Below are 7,151 nucleotides of genomic sequence, written 5' to 3' on the forward strand. Positions count from 1 at the left end.
GGAGTTGAAAGGGATGGCTACAGGAAGGTGGGGTTGGTTGGTGCATATGGACCAGAGATGTTCCCTGACCAATTTTGCGAGGTTGCGCTTGGTCTCTCCAATGTAGAGGAGACCACATCAAGAGCAACAGATGCAGGAAATAAGGTTCGAGGTTATGCAAGTAAAGCTCTGCTGGATTTGGAATGATCCTTTGGGGCCTTGGACTGAGATGTGGATGCAGGTTTTGCACCTCTTACAGCAGCAGCTAAAGGTGCCAGGTGTGGAGAATAGGTTGGAGGGGAGTGTGGACCTTACAAGGGAGTCACTGTGGAATGCAGATAGGGATGGGGTGAGAAATATAGATTTTTGGTGGTGGGGTCTGTCTGTAGACGGCAAAAATGATGGAGAATGATATGCTGGATTTGGAGATTAGTGGGGTGGAATGTGAGGACAGGGACATTCTACTCATTGTTGTGGTTGAGGAGTGGTGGGATTCAAGGGCAAGGTGCGGGAAATGGAGACAATGAATTTGAGGGCATTGTTGATAACAGGGGAGGGGAAATTACCACCCCATCCCAGATTCAACCCTCCGCTTTGGCCGACCTGTCCTATGTCCTTCTACTCCACATTTCTCACTGACCTATCACAATTACCTCATACCTTCACCTATCACCATTCTAAATACCTTTCCCCCAGCCCTATCCCCACCCCCATTTACTTCTCAATCCCCTTCCCTACCCCAGTCCTGATGAAGGTTTAAGCCTGAAACCAACTCTCTTGCTCCTCAGATGCTGCCTGACCTGCTGTGCTTTTGAGCGCCACACTTCATCGATTGTGGCTTCTCCAGCATCTGCAGTCCTCACTATTTCCTAGTTCTTGCATGTTAAAGCCATTTTAAAAATACACGATCATCAGATCTCGCAGGTTTACAGCATATTGTTATATTTATTGTAATGTACATTCTGATGATCTTTCAGCTTCAATCTAACTAACTCTGCCCAATTTGTACTATTTACACACTCAAGGAAGCAGCTCTGTGACATTGCAAGGTTGCCCCAGGGCCCTAAAGCCCTTACACAAAAACAAGGCTTACAGGGCCATTGCGCAAAACCATCTTTTAAAGAAAAACATTACAAATGGACAGGACCTTCCAAACCCACAACCACGTCCGTCTAGAACATCAACAGCAACAAATGCATAGGAACACCATCAACAGCAAGTTTCCCTCCAAGCCACTCTCTATCCTGACATGAGAATGTATCACGTTCCTGCACTGTCACGGGTTAAAATCTTGGCATTCCCTCCTAAACGGTATTGTGGGTTTACCTACAGCACATGGATTGAAACAGTTCAATGCAGCATCTCATCGCCATCTTCTTAAAGGCAATAAATGCTGGTCAGTCAGTGACATTCACATCCTACAAGTGAATAAAAAAAAAGTAATGACATTCTGCAGTTTCTGCTATAATATTTTCAGATTTCTAACTGGATGCACTGATTTCAACTTGGCAAATGAAGATCGTCAAAGGAAAGAAAAGTTGAAATTTAGTCAAAATTTTGTATTTATCTAATGAATTATGCTCCAGAGTATACAATTTACAATGCTGCAAATATAGTTCTCTCCAAAACACTCAATTGCCTAAGAAACCTGGTTTAAAAGGAGTTATACAACTCATAGGGAGAAAACTTGCAGACTAGAATAAAAGAAATGTCTTATGACAAGGTTACTTTCTCTGAACACAAATTCAAAATACAAATTCCAGATGTGTGAATTTTAAGTTTTCTAAACATTGATTGCATTAAAACCTTGAAGGTTCTTAGAGGAATAACATTTTACATACAATTTCAAATACTTCTTTAAATATATTTCTTACTACTTAAGTTGAATTACATCAATTCATAGCTTTTGGCACCAGATCATTGAGACTAACTTTCAATATCATCTTTCATCATACTCCTAATGAACAAGAGTGACAGCGCATCAAAAGGAAGTTGTGACGTCTGAAGTGATTTAACATATTATGGCAGAAAACAACACAATTAAGTCCTATAGTACCTATAAAATATCAGAAAATGCTTTTTTTTTTAAAAAGAAATGGAAATTGCCTGAAAAATACAATTTCCCAACTTCATATTTCTCTCCTTGGTTGTTCACAACCTATTGGCACCACTGTCTAGAGATAATTTATAATGTTGTTGCAACATGTAAAACCTACAGGAATAGCACCCATATTTTTCTTTGTGCCTTAAATTTCACTTGTGCCTACAACAGCAAGAGAGGCACGAGAAAAAAAACATGCTCATTATATAAAGTTTGGAAAAATCATGACTTTCCAACCTAGCAATTCTTTTTTATCATTATTGATCTGTTGAAAGATTCTTTCCCCCAATATTGAAGCTTTCCAGACTGTCATTTACAAACGTATTCTGCACATGCTAAAAATTAATTGCAGGTCTTTGCCACCAGTCTTGTCCACAAATTCTGTTTTTTTATGACAAATGGCAAATTCACTAGCTAGGGAAGCAACTTCATAAAATAAACAGCAGCTCACTCCCTTCCCTTCATAGAGTTCATGGTTTTCTCTTGATACTTCCTTTCATGGATATGTTGAAGTTAGAAATAGCCACACATGTCAACATTCTACAGCACCGTAATGCAGTGGAGGTCTAACAGAAAAGGCAGAATCTCGAGGTGTTGCTGTTTCATCAGTCAGCTGGAGAGCTGATGAGAGATCTGCGCTGTCTCCTCCTGCCAAATTACATGCCAAACAGGTACTGGTGACGCCAATGCCAGACCTTTCCTTATCTCTAGGAACAGAACTCCTACCTAGTGGGAGATGCCAGCCAGAGGACAAAATCAGAGATTGCAGATGGACCAATGCAAAGGTGAAAAGGGTGGGGAGGAAGAAGAGGCGTATGATGGCAATCCTTTGTTTGATGTCTAGTTGCTTGATTAGATCTTCCTCCTCATCTCAGGGGGCTCAAGACCTTAATCCTGGTAGAGAGGAGGCAGCAGGGTTTGAGTACATCACCATCCTGTTTAGTTAATTACCTTTTCCTACTTTCAAACTCATCCCCTCCAACGCAAAAAGTTGCATTCAATGCTACCATGTTGCATATTTCCATGCTATGCATACTTAAGTTAAACATGTATGTAAGCACACATATGCAATGGTTGACTATAGAAGTACCCTCCTAGAATTCTTACAATATAATGGAGACAAGTTATCCTTAATCCCATAAGGCTGACTTAGAACAAGGAGGATAAAAATTTGAATTCAAAGAAGTAAAATACACCTTAATTTATACCAACTAAAATGGACAGGTCTTCAATGAAACGAAATGCTGGAGATTAATTGCTTCGGTATTTAAGAAGCCTAACCAGCCTGAACTAGTTTGACTGATCTATTGTCCAAAAAAAATGTAGTTTCAAGCATCTTTAAGCACAGATTATTGAAACCCTGTCAATTTGAACTGAGAACATTATTAATGTAACAGATGTGCATAAAGAACCATCTAATTATGTATTTAACTGGTTGTCCATTGAGCAAGAGTTTAATTAGGTGAGTCTCCTCTCATGAACATGTGTATAGTTCACTCATCTGAGACCCAAGAGGCAGATAGCTTCAAAATAATCAGCTAAAGGAAGTTTACCCAACTCTTGTCCTGCTCTACAGTTGCAAAATACCATCTCTCAAAATGAACAATGTCACCTCGGCTGCTAACCTGCAAAGGCTACTGCCAGGATTGCATATTAAAAAGATTTGTGAAATAAACAATTCTCCATTGGAAAATTCCTTCCTTCAGCAACTCTAGAATTAAAACTTAGGCAAGTGACCATCAGGTATCTACCAATTTGGCTCAGGTGTTACCATCCCTGCTCAATGACTTAAAAAGTTTTAGGTTCAAATACAATTATAGGATTTGAGCATAGAATGTGTTTGGACATCGTTGAAAAACAGGAAGCTTTCTCACAGTGCCATTCAAATATCACCATTATCAATCTGTTCAATTATCATTTATTGCATTTGTCTACTTTAAATCTATTTCAAAAGTAATTTTTTATATGGGAAGTCCTGTGGATTTGGAGGATGTTACATAAATGCAAGTACATTTGGATATCAATTCATTCAACTGCCTCTTCATAACTTATTACACTTCAGTAAAAACAACTCAAAGTTCTTAATAGTTTGTAACAAAGAAATACAAATAATTTGTCAATATTTTCATTCAAGATTTTAATTTCAATTTGGAGCATATACAGAATTTCCCAGCATTTTTTGGAAGTTAAGTACAAGGGTTATTGCCCTTATCCTATCAGGTCTAGAAGCTATTTTGCTCCACTTCAAATGTATTTTAGACAAGTTCCACGTGTAAAGTAGCAATAAATGCTTACTTTTCATGATGAAATGCTTATATTTATATCACAGTCAGATGGACAACTGTTATGAGGAGATTTGGAAAGGTACACAAAATCAACTGAAGAAAGAGCAGTGCTCCGAAAGCTAGTGCTCTAACTTGGGTTCAAGTTTCACATGCTCCTGAAGTTATCTAACATTTCTGAACAGATTGATTAGAACACCTAAACAGCAGAATTTGTTTACCTACTTAATCCTCTGAGGCGGTGGTAGAACATCAAACTAATGCTCTGGGAATAGATGCTGAAATTTAAATTCAATAAAAATTTGGAATAAAAGAAAGGCTAAAGTGATGGTGCCCACATAACCATTGCCAATTGCTGCAAAACTCTATCTGATCCATTAATGCCCATTAGGAAAGTAAATCTAACATCTCTACCTGGACTGGCCTACATATTACTCAAGGCCCCCAAAAATGTTGATGACTCTTAACCAGGCTAATTGTCCAGAGTGCAGTTAATAGATGCTGGCCCAGCCAGCAACACCCACATCCCATGAACAAATAATTTTAAAACCTTTTAAATGTGCCATTCACTCCTGTTGATTCTTTTGCAATATACCATTAATTTTACTTTCTAATGCCATTTTGCAGAAGTACAATTATCTTTGTATTACAACTAATACTTTATTTTAGTCTGATAAAATTACAAAACTTGTCACAGTAAGCTGTCCTTCCTGGGTGGATATGTGAAATATCTGTTTTGGGACCAACACATATGACTTGTTGCTTGTATTGAGCTTTCGTTCATGTATATTCAACGTAAACGTGTATCCTAAATCTATGTTTGTTGTTTTATATCTATGATTCACTACTCAAAATTCCTTCCACCATCTGTTCACACAGAATTCTCTTTAGACTAATTTTCCAAATTCATTTTGAGAGCAATGGTTCCCATTTTACAACTAGCTTAGTTTTAATAGTTAAAGTTCATGCAAACACTGCTGAGTAAAGATCTTCACCTGGACCATTAATTCAGCAATTAGTATCTATCATTGGTGTGGCCCAAATAGGTACATCAAAGGAAGTTCTTGGAATAAAATAAAATTTAAATTACTATTTCTAGTAATATGCAATTTTAAGTTTTTCAAACTAATGAATTTTGGAATAATGCAATAGGAAGGGAACATAGTAGAAACACAGTTTTATTTAATCCACTAGGCTTACAAAATTCAAACAGGACAAGAGAATAAAAAAGGCTGGCCTGTCAGGGCTCAATGGTCATATCACACAAAAGCTGTTGTCCAGTTTGGACAGACATGGTTTGTTGTATTATTCTATTTAAATGCTGCTAATTAAAAAAAGAAAACAAGAGACACTGTAAAAGGATTGTGTGTGTAAACATAAAGCAAAGAACTGTGAATGTTAAAAATCTGAAACAAGAACAGAAAGCACTGAAGAAATTCAACAGCGTCTCGCAGCAACTATACAGAGAGAAACAGAGTTAAGGTTTCATGTCCAGTGATCCTTTGTCAGAACTAAAAGCACTTGGAAAAGTGTGGTCAAATGCTGAAACGGGCTGCAGGACAGGGAGTCAAGAGAATACAGAGAAGATGTCCAAAGAGGGAAGCAAAGGGATTGCTTGTGATATCCTGAAATGAAAATAAATGCTGGCTGATGGGATGTAAGCGTGGTGGAAAATAGGCTGGCTGTGCTGGGAGCAACCCATACAAAAGAGGACCTAGGGGTCTGAAGGTGGGTAACAAAATTGTTAATCTTAATGACAAGTCCTGAAGCCTGTAAGGAAAAGGAGGTATTGTTACTCCAGCTTGTGTGAGCACTGCAGTGAGCTTGAGACAGATATACTGGCCTGGGAATATGGTGTGAAGTGACAGGCAACTGAAAGTTCAGGGTCATTTTTATATGTAGGGTGCAGGCATTTTCTAAAGTGGTCATCCAATCTTCATTTTGTTTCCTCAGTGTACAGGAGACCATAATGTGAGCAGTAAACACAGTAGATTAGATTGAAAGAAGTACAAGTAAATCACTGCTTCGCCTGGAAGGTATGTCTACAGCTTGGATAATGAGAAGGGAGCAGTTAAAACAAGCAGGTGTTCTGCAATTGCATGAAAAGGTGCCATGAAAGATGTAGGGTGGTGTTGTGAACAGAGAAGTGGGCCAAGGTGTCCAGAGATAATGGTCCCTGCGGAATACTGACAAGGGAAAGGAAATGTTTGACTGGGGTTGCACCCCAGTGGAGGTGGTGGAAATAGCAAGTTATGATCATTTGAAAAGGAGGCTTGGGAGGCAGGGGGAAATCAGAGGACCCTGCAAGTCTTGAGTTAAGAAAGAGAAGGGGTGAAGGCAAAAGTGTGGAAATGTATTGAACACAACTGAGTGCCTTGTCAACCACGGTGAAGAATCCTTGGTTGAGGCTTCCTGCGGAAGTTGGCATTTTCAGAACTGATGGGATGGAGATAGAGAAACAGGGAGAATGGAATAGAGTCTTTTGCAGGAAGCAAGTTGAGAGTTTGCATAGTCAAGATAACTGTGGAAATCGGTGGCCAGGAGAAAGTGAGGACTGCAGATGCTGGAGATCAGAGCTGAAAATATGTTGCTGGAAAAGTGCAGGTCAGCATCCAAGGAGCAGGAGAATCGACGTTTCAGGCATGAGCCCTTCTTCAGGAATGAGGAAGGTGTGCCAAGCAGGCTAAGATAAAAGGTAGGGAGGAGGGACTTGGGGGAGGGGCGTTGGAAATGCAATAGATGGAAGGAGGTAAAGGTGAGGGTGATAGGCCGGAGTGGGGGTGGGGACA

General features: G+C 39.3%; 1 protein-coding gene across 5 annotated transcripts in view; it reads right to left on the minus strand.

Moving 5' to 3' along the window:
- Positions 1 to 7,151, minus strand: part of LOC122542503 (frizzled-3) — a 106,726-nt gene that overhangs the window by 69,435 nt on the left and 30,140 nt on the right. Inside the window, exon 2 of one of the 5 annotated variants that reach the window (XM_043680333.1) lies at positions 1,306 to 1,397. The exons of the other annotated variants lie outside the window; for them this stretch is intronic. The gene's annotated coding sequence lies outside the window, so the exon portion shown is untranslated. The remainder of the gene's footprint in view (positions 1 to 1,305; positions 1,398 to 7,151) is intronic. 5 annotated transcript variants of the gene reach the window in all.

The sequence above is a fragment of the Chiloscyllium plagiosum genome, chromosome 3 (genome assembly GCF_004010195.1).
Source record: "Chiloscyllium plagiosum isolate BGI_BamShark_2017 chromosome 3, ASM401019v2, whole genome shotgun sequence".
NCBI lineage: Eukaryota > Metazoa > Chordata > Chondrichthyes > Orectolobiformes > Hemiscylliidae > Chiloscyllium > Chiloscyllium plagiosum.